The sequence below is a fragment of the Anolis carolinensis genome, chromosome 5 (genome assembly GCF_035594765.1).
Source record: "Anolis carolinensis isolate JA03-04 chromosome 5, rAnoCar3.1.pri, whole genome shotgun sequence".
NCBI classification, from domain to species: domain Eukaryota; kingdom Metazoa; phylum Chordata; class Lepidosauria; order Squamata; family Dactyloidae; genus Anolis; species Anolis carolinensis.
In genome coordinates this window covers 98,298,486-98,310,228 of record NC_085845.1, presented here as the reverse complement: position 1 = coordinate 98,310,228, position 11,743 = coordinate 98,298,486, and positions in this window count along the sequence as shown.

Genomic DNA, 11,743 nt, shown 5'->3' with positions numbered 1-11,743 from the left:
GAAGTAAGAGGCCGATCATGCAACTATCACTGACAAAGCCCCAATAATGTTAAGTTTCTTAAGATTTGTTGGCCGATTGTGAAACAGCCAAGCAGCATGGAAGTGTGGAAACCATATGGAACACTTCACAAAAAGCTTTGGAAATGTGGCTGCAAAAACTCCTTCGGACAGAAGGGAATGGGTTATTATAATTACAGTCTTCCCACCATAGGTTTTGCTGGTCAGGATGTGGGTTCAAAGGCATGGTAAGAACAAACAAAACAAAACATGGCAGGGAGATGTGTATTTCTTTGGAGATAGGAGTAGCCATGCAAGACTCCTAGATCACTTCCCCTTTGTTTATGGATTTATATCAGACAGCTATATTATTTAAACATAGGCGGCATAACTGTAGACCCTATACTCCTAAAAGACTAACATTTTCTTAACTATAATAGAGCAGCTCCGAGCTTTCTCGGGGATCGTGAGCCTTGGCTGCACATCCTAATGAAGTAATAAATCTAGACTTTAGAAGAGTAACAAAACAGAATGTTCTTCTAAAAGAAAAAAAAACTCAGCACAAAAGAGAAAGTTAGGTGTCAATGCAAAGGAGTTTGAGTTGATAGGGTATTTTTCTGTGTTCAGGAAGTGATTTTTTTATTGTGTCAGAAGTGACTTGAGAACAGGCCTGGGCTGTGGCGCAGGCTGGTGAGCAGCCTGCTGCAACAAATCACTCTGACCAAGAGGTCATGAGTTCGAGGCCAGCTCAGAGCCTGCGTTTGTCTTCTGTCTTTGTTCTATGTTAAGGCATTGAATGTTTGCCTTATATGTGTAATGTGATCTGCCCTGAGTCCCCTTCGGGGTGAGAAGGGTGGAATATAAATACTGTAAATAAAATAAATAAATAAAATAAACATACTGCAAGTTGCTCTGGTGTGAGAGAATTGGCCGTCTACAGAGACGTTGCCCAGGGGATGCCCGGATGTGATAGCTAGAAGGCCTTTCTCACGTTCCCGCAAACTAGAGCTGACAGACAAGAGCTCACCGCATCTCGTAGATTTGAACCAGCAACCTTCAGGTCAGCAACCCAACCTTCAGGTCAGCAGTTCAGCTGGCATATGGGTTTAACCCACTGCGGTACTGGTGATATTGAATACACTGGCCCCCGCACTCACACTGCTCTGACTTACAGCTGATTCTCACCAGAAGTTCCCCAGGCTTGCGGGAGCACTGGTTTTCCCTTCCAAAAGTGCCCCAACACCTCAGAAATACATTGTTTCCACACTGCAGCAGAAAAAAATACCTCAGTGCTTTCCCTTCCACTGAAGCTTTCTTGATTTCTGCTACTTATTAACCTGGAAAGCAATAAAACTATTGAAAACCACTTTCCTTTTCGCTTGCAGAAGATGAGCTCTTTTTGCAAGCCATTCCTAATAACCAAAATAAATAAATAAATAAATCCCCACAGAGCCACGGATCTTCGCGGTCTTTGGCAAGGCTATCCCAGATCGCCTCATGAATGGGAAAATACGGGTTTTTTTCAACCGCGGATACCGGGACCCTTGGATCTCAATATCCACAACCTCACCAATTTGCTTCAGACTAATTTCAAATCTCTCCAGAGCCATTTCTAAGCCTGACTGCTATCTCGGTTTTTGCTGCAACGGCCCCGATTCGCCTCCACATGTTCATAAAAGCCTTTTTATGAATGAAGTCTTGCTTTTATGAATGAGCACCGGCAACGCAGCTCAGGAATACCTTTTAATGTGTCTTTTATGAACTTTATGAACTTTTAGTTATCAGGGACCCCTTTCCCCATTTCCCTGCATGAACTCCCATGTAATCCTCACGCCTTTTCTCCAAGTCTTAGGGTAACCCCAATTAGCCCCCTTGCCTGCCTGGGCTGGTGGGGCAATTCTGGGATTCCTCCTTAAACCCTTATGGATATGCTGAGGGGGATTGAATCCCTTCCAAATGGCCATAAAGAAGAATGTGTTTGTCTGCCCAAACCCATAAGGGATGCTGGACCCTGTATGATCCTCCCCATGTATGGGTCCCTTCTGTATCTACTATCATTTATTATTATTAATAGTTATTTTGTCCTTATTATTTACCTTTATTATCTGTATAATATCCTTCCCCTTATAAATTTATTTATTTATTTATTTTACAAACTTATATGCCGCCACTCCCCTAGGGCTCGGAGCGGCTTACAAGAACCGGCTAAAATCAATAATTTAAAAAACATCTTAAAAACATCTTTAAAAGGTTATCATGCTTAAAAAATGAAGCATGATAACCTTAACCTGAACTCTGGTCAGCATGGGCAGCATCTGGATGTCCAAAAAAGGTCAAGGGATTACAGGCATAACTGTCATTGATCACTACAGTATACAATGGATTTCTCTAGACTTTGGAGGACATTAATGTCAGGCCTGTTGGGAATCATCCTGGACTACTCAAGTCTAGATGTAGTTAGATAAATGATAGAGTTAGATTGAGGGAATAATTTCCCTGTTTCCAAAGCATGCCTAGACAGGCTTTACTGTGTTTCACTCTATCCTGTTCATGTCACATCCCTTACTTTGAAGTTAGTAGAAATGTGAATCTCCAGGGACACTAACTTCTCATGGGTCAGAATGTCTTTTATGGCCCCAATAAACTGGACCATGAGGTTGGAACCATTTTGGTTCTTTCTTCTCCCTTTGTTCTTTAAGCTAACAATACGTCCTGCCATCTCTCCTGGCAAGATGTAACTATTTAGATGTTTGTTATTTTTCCTTTCTTATTTTTCCTTAGAAACTAGTCTAGAGTAGACTAGACAGCTCCCAAGCCTTTCTATCTACAATGGAGTTATTTTTAGCTTAATAAATACTTTTTGAACTTTTATTGAGACTCTGCAGTCCATTGAAATCCTAAATGGCCAAAGGCTTCTCTTTGCTCGGCCCGTGTAAGTAACTGCTGCATTTGAAAGCTTTTGCTTTTGCTACTCTGCTGATTTTTTGGTGGAATCTCCCCCAGAGAGGGTTAAATTGAGTCTAACCGCTCAGAGATTACCACAACAAGGCCATCTAGAGGAAACCCTTTGGACATCCTGAAAGCCCTCCATCATAAAAGACTCATTTTTCCTGGAAGGGAGAGGCAGGGTTTGACAAAAGCCACCTTTTCCTCTTACTTTGAGTCACAGATAATCCCATCACCAATCCTATGGACAAGCCAGCAGGGGCCAGACCCCCATTCATGAAAATGGAAAATCAGAGAATCTATAAGCCAGGTCCGGTTTATAAGCCAGGTGATCACTGGGCTATTTGGACAAAGGATCATCATTGAATCGCCTATAATCCTGTCATCTCCACATGTATGCTCTTTGTTTTCCTGCTGCCATGCCTCCTCTTCGATCATTGGACCAGGTGACAACGCCTTCTTCCCTCTGATGTCAGGGATCCTCCTGGCGAATCAACGCAGAGCCAGGAGGCGGGGAAAGGCGGGAAATTCAAACTGAGAATGTATAAAAAGTGTATTTTTCTCTGTAAATGTATGCCGGTCTTTCTGCAATGTATTGCTACCGTCATCCTGCTCCAGCTGGACAGAATAAAGCGCTTTGGTGATCTCTGCTTTGAAAATCCTGGGTGAGACTTTTCTTGGGGACAGGGAATTCTTAAAATTTTCTTCTCGGGATCTCGCCAAGTGTTGCGTAACCCTCCTTGCCAGATCTAGTGCAGGTCTCCTCCGCTAGGAGAGATCCCCAAAATCTTTGATCTCAACTTCACTGGGGCTCCTACTAGGGAGTAATTGATAGATAGGTATGAAAGAACATTCAGCCATGTGAGTGCTTGCTTGTAGTTTGAATGCAAGAGCTTCACCTTTAATAAAATTAATTTTAGTTAATAGGTAGCAGTGGAACTCTGTAACATGAACAGCCCTGCTTAAGAACAGGGAGAAGGAAAAATATCATTCTTTTGTTAAGCAGATACACAAATCCGTATTATCTCTAGCTGACTGAGAAAAAGTAAGCTTGTGTGGAAACAGAATCCTATACAAGCAATATTCATTTCAAAATAGCACTTAATATCTCTTAATCCCCCTTTCTCGAAGATGTCAAGTCTCTTAATAAACCTCTGATCTCATCAACCTTGTATCTATCCTTTTTGTCTCCTGGTTTTTTTGTCTCTTTGTCTTTGTATATCATTACATTCAGCTTGAACTCTAGAAAGCGTAGACTGGGGAAATTGACATGACAAAAGGGCACCTATATTTTCAATGCAGCATAGCACAGAGCAAGCTATTAGGAAGTTGTATCCAAGAATGTCTTTGCACTGAAGAGAAACATTTGTGCTCACACAAAATAGGGCATGCCGTATTCTAACGTTCAATAGCATCCTTTATTACTAACAGCTGTTTGCAGAATATGGAGCTGGTGTATGTGTGCAGAGAGATATCAGTAAAAATCAGATGCTCAGAAGTGCATTCATAGATGTGCTCCAATACAAAACCATTACTGGGTGCAACTTTGAACTATGACCAATGTACACTGAAAGGTATTCCTGGACATTTTAAAAGCAGTACCCCAATTGGTCCAGAATACTAGATTTTTCTGAAACATATAACCTTTTAGAGCTAGTGTGAGCTAGTGATTTTGTTGTCCCAAATATTGAGGAGCCCATAATTTGAACCCATTTCTGACTTAACTGTAGTAATACAGCAGAATTACTTATCACTCTAAAAGCCTGTGTTATACATCTATCATTGTAGATTTAATGATGCCATCTGCGACAAAAATGAGCTAAGGTGGTCCTCCAGTTCTTTAAAATAATCAACAAAGGATGCTATTTTTTTTAAAATAACAGTTCATTCAACATTATTTAGGAAGGAGTGTGCCTCAACTATTAGAGGTTTGGAAAGACCAGAATAGATGAATGAATTTGGAAAATCTGTAGAAAATTTGTTGTTTAGTCCAGAACTATCACAGTCCTAGCTCTCTGTTGTGATTCTGAAGATTCACTGTGGGCTATAAGGATAAACAATGGGAACATTGAGGTATATTAGCCTCAATCCAGCAAGTCAAATCCAACTCTTCAGCTAAAGCCACATGTTGTTGTGATCCTGATCTGACCTGACCTGATACCTGACAGTAGAGCATATCCAAACCATTACAGTGGCTCCATCTTAGCCGTAAATAGCCGCTCCTAGACACAACATCAAATTTTGTTTTCCTAAGCCCCAGTTCTCTTGAATTGAAGCAGCTTTAGGAAATCAAACATTGTTTTATTCAATTTGCCAAGAAATGAGAGCACTGTTTGGAGCCAGTGCTGAAGTGCTTTGTTATGCCAGTGCCAAAGTATTAAATGATTTTCCCATTTACTTTAAAAATATGTTATCTATACAACAACCAAGTTTAATTGACAAAAGTCTGGCAATATGGTTGCTTACTTTTAAGCACATTTTGATGGCAGTTTTATTTCAGGGAGCATTTTCAAAATTTACTTTATGCTGCTGTTGCTTTTAAAATAATGGCTGTTTTATAGTGTTCTCGGTTATTTATTATAAGTCTTTTGGTCTTGTTAATGAAACTGTAAACCATCTTGGTTATATTTGTTGTACAAACTGAGAATTGCAGAAGTAACATTTCAACATTAGAGTCGAAGGTGATGATAGAAACTTCTGATCTAACAAATTGGATTTTTGTTTTGTTTTGTGTGCAGTGCTGTAAAATCTCTACAAAAATAGGGCTTTCCCCTTTTGTGTATAATAATCCATTTTACCTGCAGCTTTTTTGAAGCCAGAATGAGTGCCACATCACAAGTTTTCCTTTCTGGGAAGAATAAATCTAAATGCCAAATTAAATATAATAGTAACAACCCTGTTTATTTACATACATACAGCTTTTTCTTATAGCAATGTGTCCAGTCTTTCTTGTGTCTCCCCCCCCCAAAGGTAATTAGTTGTTACTTTCCTAGATTGTTACATTGTATATTATTTTCAAGATCTTTAAATGTTCAGAAATCCTACTATCATCTCCCCTTGCCATGGATTCTCCTTCCTGGCTCTCAAAACATTCAGTGGACACCAACATTTATTTCTGTGTCAATACACTTTGACAGAAATCAGGCTCCATCGATAAACTTTGGTGGACACTCGAGAGTAAGTCCAGTCAGTCTTTCTTGCCTCATTGTACTCCTTATGTATGTTTTCAAATGTTTAAGAGTTGAAAACAATCTTTCATTTGTAGCTGTTGACACCTGCAATGTTGCAGAAATTCGAAGAATACTTCCAATGCATTTGATGTTTTTCTACAGGTGTAATCTTTATCCATTTTCTACACCACAAGTCAGATTCTTCCATCAGTGTGTCAGCAACTTGAAGGCATTCATTATAAGGTTTTGTGCACTTCCTCAAGTTGGATTTGAAATAGCCACAATTAATAGGGAGGAACACTTGTAGTTCCTGAACTTCTTCCCTGTGCCTTGTAAAACTTTCTTGAAGCTGACTGCAGAAAAAGTCCAGAAATGAGATGTATACATTTAGCCTATAATATTCCATTGGTGTTGGTGAAGATGTCTGGGTGTTGCTTTTACAAGTCTACCTTGAACAGATGTGAGGAAGCCTAACTTCACCCCATCCATAGACTCCACTACTGATCTTTCCGTGTCAAAGATCTCCTGAAAATGATTAAACATCTGCAATGTCAAAACTTGGTCACTTTCTTTAGGGCCGGGCTGTGGCGCAGGCTGTTGAGCAGCTGCAATAAATCACACTGACCATGAGGTCATGAGTTCGAGGCCAGCCCGTGGCGGGGTGAGCACCCGTCAATTAAAAAATAAAAAATAGCCCCTGCTTGTTGCTGACCTAGCAACCCGAAAGATAGTTGCATCTATCAAGTAGGAAATAAGGTACCACTTATAAAGTGGGGAGGCAAATTTAACTAATATACGACGTTGGAATGAGGAAGTGCCGTCACAGTGGATGATGAAGCAGCTGCTCCCTCCTGTGGCCAGAATCGAACATCCCCTCAGGAGAAGGTTAAATTGCCTCTGCGTCTGTCTCTGTCTCGGTTCTATGTGTATATGGATATTGAATGTTTGCCCTATATGTATATAATGTGATCCGCCCTGAGTCCCCTTCGGGGTGAGAAGGGCAGAATATAAATACTGTAAATAAATAAATGTCAGCTATTGCAATTAGCAGAAAGGTGGGTAATGGTAGTGAGAATAATTTATCAAAATTTGGTTGAGATATTGCTTGCATTTCTGGAGGAACTCTGTTGCTTCTCATAGACTTAGCATGGGGATTTGGTTAACCAGTTAAAATTCATGAGTAAACAAAATGTTTTTTTTAACCTGAACATTTTTGGGGAGAGTTTGAACCCGTAACTCCCCCTCTTCCCCCGGCTAGGTTCTCTCCCATGTTTTGAAGGGAGCAAGACAGAGCAAGGAGAGAACAGTTAGGATGTATTAAGCAGGTGCTAAGAAAGTAATATTAGGCATGCCAGAGGCATGTTCACAGAAAAGCAAAAGGCTATGCTCTTCTGGAGTCTGGGAAACACAGACTGCCTTCCCGTCAGTACAGTTTTTTTTTCGTGTCAGGAGCTACTTGAGAAATTGTAAGTTGCTTCTGGTGTGAGAGAATTGGCCATCTACAAGGATGTTGCCCAAGGGAAGTTTTGATGTTTTGCCATCCTTATGGGAGGCTTCTCTCATTTCCCTGTATGGGGAGCTGGAGCTGACAGAAGGAGCTCACCTCTTCTCCCTGGATTTGAACTACTGACCTGTTCCGTCAGCAGTCCTGCCAGCATAGGGGTTTAACCCACTGCACCACAGGGGCTCCGTCAGTACAGTTGATTAAGTATAAATCCAAGTTGGGATTTCCTCACCCTATCCACTTTATCCCCCAGAGGACCTTTTCACTGGCCACTCCTAGACTGTGGAATGACCTACCAAAAGAGATCTGATAGCTAAATGATCAGTCAAAATTTAAAACAAAATTAAAGACATTTTTCTCCCAGCAGATTTATGCAGACATTTTTAAACTATGACTTTTTAAATTGGCATTTTTAGGTATGAATCATTATATGTAGTCTAATTTATGTCTATGTCTTTTAAAATATGTTTTAATTGTCCCATGTTTTAATCTGTATAATTAACTATGTTTTACCCTACTTCGAGCCTTGAGGAGAAACAAGTAAAAACTAAATTATTATTATTACTACTACTACTAATAATAATAACAATGGAACATATTTTTGCCTGTTGATGTTAAATAGACCAGACACACTTTTAACAAATATGGCTGCAATCATAACAGCTAGTCTGACCCTAAGATAGTTTTATTGCTGGAAATATGTTGTGACTCAGCCTGATGATGAAGACAGATTTGGGGTTTTGCAGTCTGATAATGAGACTTCGAGCGTTCCAGGGGTAGGGAGCCAGGTTGACATAACAGAGAAAGGAGTGGGTGATGTTCAGCTTACAGATCAGTCTGACCCTGACATGCTAGATGGGGGAGTAAGTGTGAGAGATTAATGGCTTTCAGAAAGAGATGGGGAAAAATCGGCAATCACCAGGTGGTCCACTTTCAGTTAGTGATAATAAGGAAGAGCAATTAGACCAGAATGCTAGATTGCCTATGAGAAACTGGCCTCCAAGGCATTCTCTTAGAATTTTGGCTAGGAGACAGGGTGCTCAAGGCCATAGAAATGCGTTCATGTCTTGTAAGAATGGGTAAACAGAAAAAAGTGTTTGGGACAGACTCTCAGATCAAACATCTTCGCTTTCTTGTTATGATCTCCTGACATGCTCCTGGCGAAGATTCCAGTGACTTGCTCAAATTTACTGTGTCTTTGGGATATATTGGCCTCTTTGTTCTTGTTTTTGGATCCTAGGTTTGGACTTTGTGCTGGGAATCTTATTCATGTTTTGAACCCTGCTATTTAGGGATTTAAGGGCTGGCTTTTGGACTCTATATTCTTTTTTGCTCTTATAAATTTATCTTTTTTTACTTTGCTACTCTTCTGTTAATAAACTGTTTATACCAAGCCTGTTTTGTGGTGTGTGTGGCGAGAAAGGTGCACCTCCGGCTGGGGTGCAACAAAATATAAAGTATGAATGTGGGTACATGACTATCTCTAGCTGTTGCTCTCTGTAAAGTGCACATAAGCAAAAGAGGTTCATATTTCCTACAGAAAGTAGCTTGATGTCTATTCTTAGGCATCTATACTAATCTACTGAACTGCTTCTATTCAAATCTGCTCCATAATGGAGTCAGAGGTAGAAAGTTACTCTCTAGATACAGTGATAGATTGTAGTGTATTGAACAATAAGTTATAACATATACTCAGAGATAAGCCAAGTTTTTCAGCCCTTTTTTGAGCTGAAAAAAGCCTCCCTCGGCTTATAATATGGTCAAGGCCAGGCAGAGCAGCCTGGAAGCCATTGCTTGCAACATATGATATATTTCTCTCTCCTCTTACCCTCCCTTATCAGTGTATTTTCTTTTCCAAAGCCTCTCTTTGGAAATGTTTTGAAAAGGGAAAGGAGAGGGAGAGAAACCCTTGCAAGCCAGGAAGAAAAAAAAATATCCATTAATCTTACAAAAGCATTTTTCCCTGAAATATTTGTTAATCTCTCCTACAGATATATAGGCATTCTCCCCTACAAGCCTTTGCAATTCCTATGTACTTATCTATCTATCTATCTGTCTACATACATTAATTGTACATATGAATTTCCCCCTCATATATTTACAGGTCTTTGCAAATCCTATATACATATAGATATCTAGAGATTTCCATGTACCTGTATATCTGTATTTATATGTATAAATTATTTTTATATATGAATTTTCCCTTCACATGTTTGCAAGTCTCTGCAATCCTAGATAGATATAATTATCTATACAAAGAGAGATGTCTAGAAAGATATATATGAAAATAGATATATAGGGCTTGCAAATATTACAGGGGGAAATGCACACACATATATAGACATATCTAGATAGATTTGAATATAGATGTATAGAGCTTGCAAATATTGCAGGGGAAATTCACACACACACACACATATAGAGAGAGATGTCTAGATAGATACAAACAGATATATAGGGCTTGCAAATATTACAGGAGGGAAATGCACATATAGAGGGATGATTTGCAAATGTTTCAGGGAGAAATGTATATATGAAATTAGTATATATAATTATAGATCTATAACTAGCTAAGTATTGTTTATATAGGCATTGAATGTTTGCCGGTGACTATGCTGGAAGCTGGCCTGAGGCCCCATGGGGAGATAGGGCGGGGTACAAATGAAGTTGTTTTGTTGTTGTTGTTATTAATACCATATTGTTTTTATTAACCCTCCATTTCCACTTACAGAACTAGTTTACTTTTTAAAACAATATGGTAAATATTCAAAAACATTTAACCTACGGATGCCTCAATTAATGTAATTTTATTGGTATCTATTTTTATTTTAAAATTTACAGGTAGCTGCGGCCAGGCTGAACAGCACTGAATAGCCTTGCTGCTTGCAAGCCTGGCCGCTTTCTACCTTGTGGAATTCTTGGTTGGCCAGGTTGAATAGCAATTAATAGTCTCAGTGCAGCAAGTTTGAATGCTGCAATTAGCCACCTTGATTAGCATTTCATGGCCTTGCAGCTTCAAAGCCTGGCTGCTTCCTGCCTGGGGGGATCCTTTGTTGGGAGGTGTTAGCTGGCCCTGGTTGTTTCCTGTCTGGAATTTCCCCTGTTTTCAGAGTGTTGCTCTTTATTTACTGTCCTGATTTTAGAGATTATATTGTTCTGTATTATTATACCACAGCAATTATTATATACTATATTTATAATCTTATATTATCTCCTTAGAACTGGATTATATGAGGCCCCTTCTACACAGCTGTATAAAATCCACACTGAAATGGATTATATGGCAGTGTGGACTCAAGATAATCCAGTTCAAAGCAGATACTGTGGATTATCCTGCCTTGGCATTCTGGGTGTGGTGAGACCTTGAGTCTACACTACTAGGAAATCCAGTTCAAATCAGATAATCTGTATTTTATAGGCAGTGTGGAAGAGGCCTGCATGAAGAGGCCCTGAGTGGGTTGCTAGGAGACGAAGTGAGCGGGGCCTACCCTTCTAACTGGCAGCTAGGGGAAAAAAGGCTTTTCCTGGTCCTCTAATGTGGACTTTAATTTTCTAGGTTTTTTTTTGTTTTGTTTGAAAGACATATTTTGGATGACTGTGTCTTTTGTGGCCAAATTTGGTGTGATTTTGTTCAGTTGTTTTGTTGTTTACTCCGTAATAAAACACGCATTACATTTTTATATATATAGATATTAATGTTCTACATATTTAAAGAAAGGTGTAAGAGTTTTCCTTAATAAAGCCAGAAAGGTACATTTATGGAAAGAAGAGAACTAAGATGCCAAAAACCTTTTGAGAACCACAAGTCCAGCCAACTTCTCTTAACACAGTCTTATTACCATTCCTGTCAGTAAACTGGCTGGCAAAATACATGATGCCTAAAAAGTTACATCCTTTTGCCAGACTGGGTATGATCTCATCAACAGTTTCCCAATGCCATATTTCCTAACCTAATTGGTTATGTGGCAAGAGATGGGGATAGTGACAAGGACAAATGGGAAGGAGGGGTCCTTATGACTATCTGGTGCCCCAGTCCACAGATGATTTTTTAATAAATGGGTTCACCTTCTGGTGTACAAATCCAACTGAAAAGTATAATTTTTAATAATTATACTTTGGCAAAGGG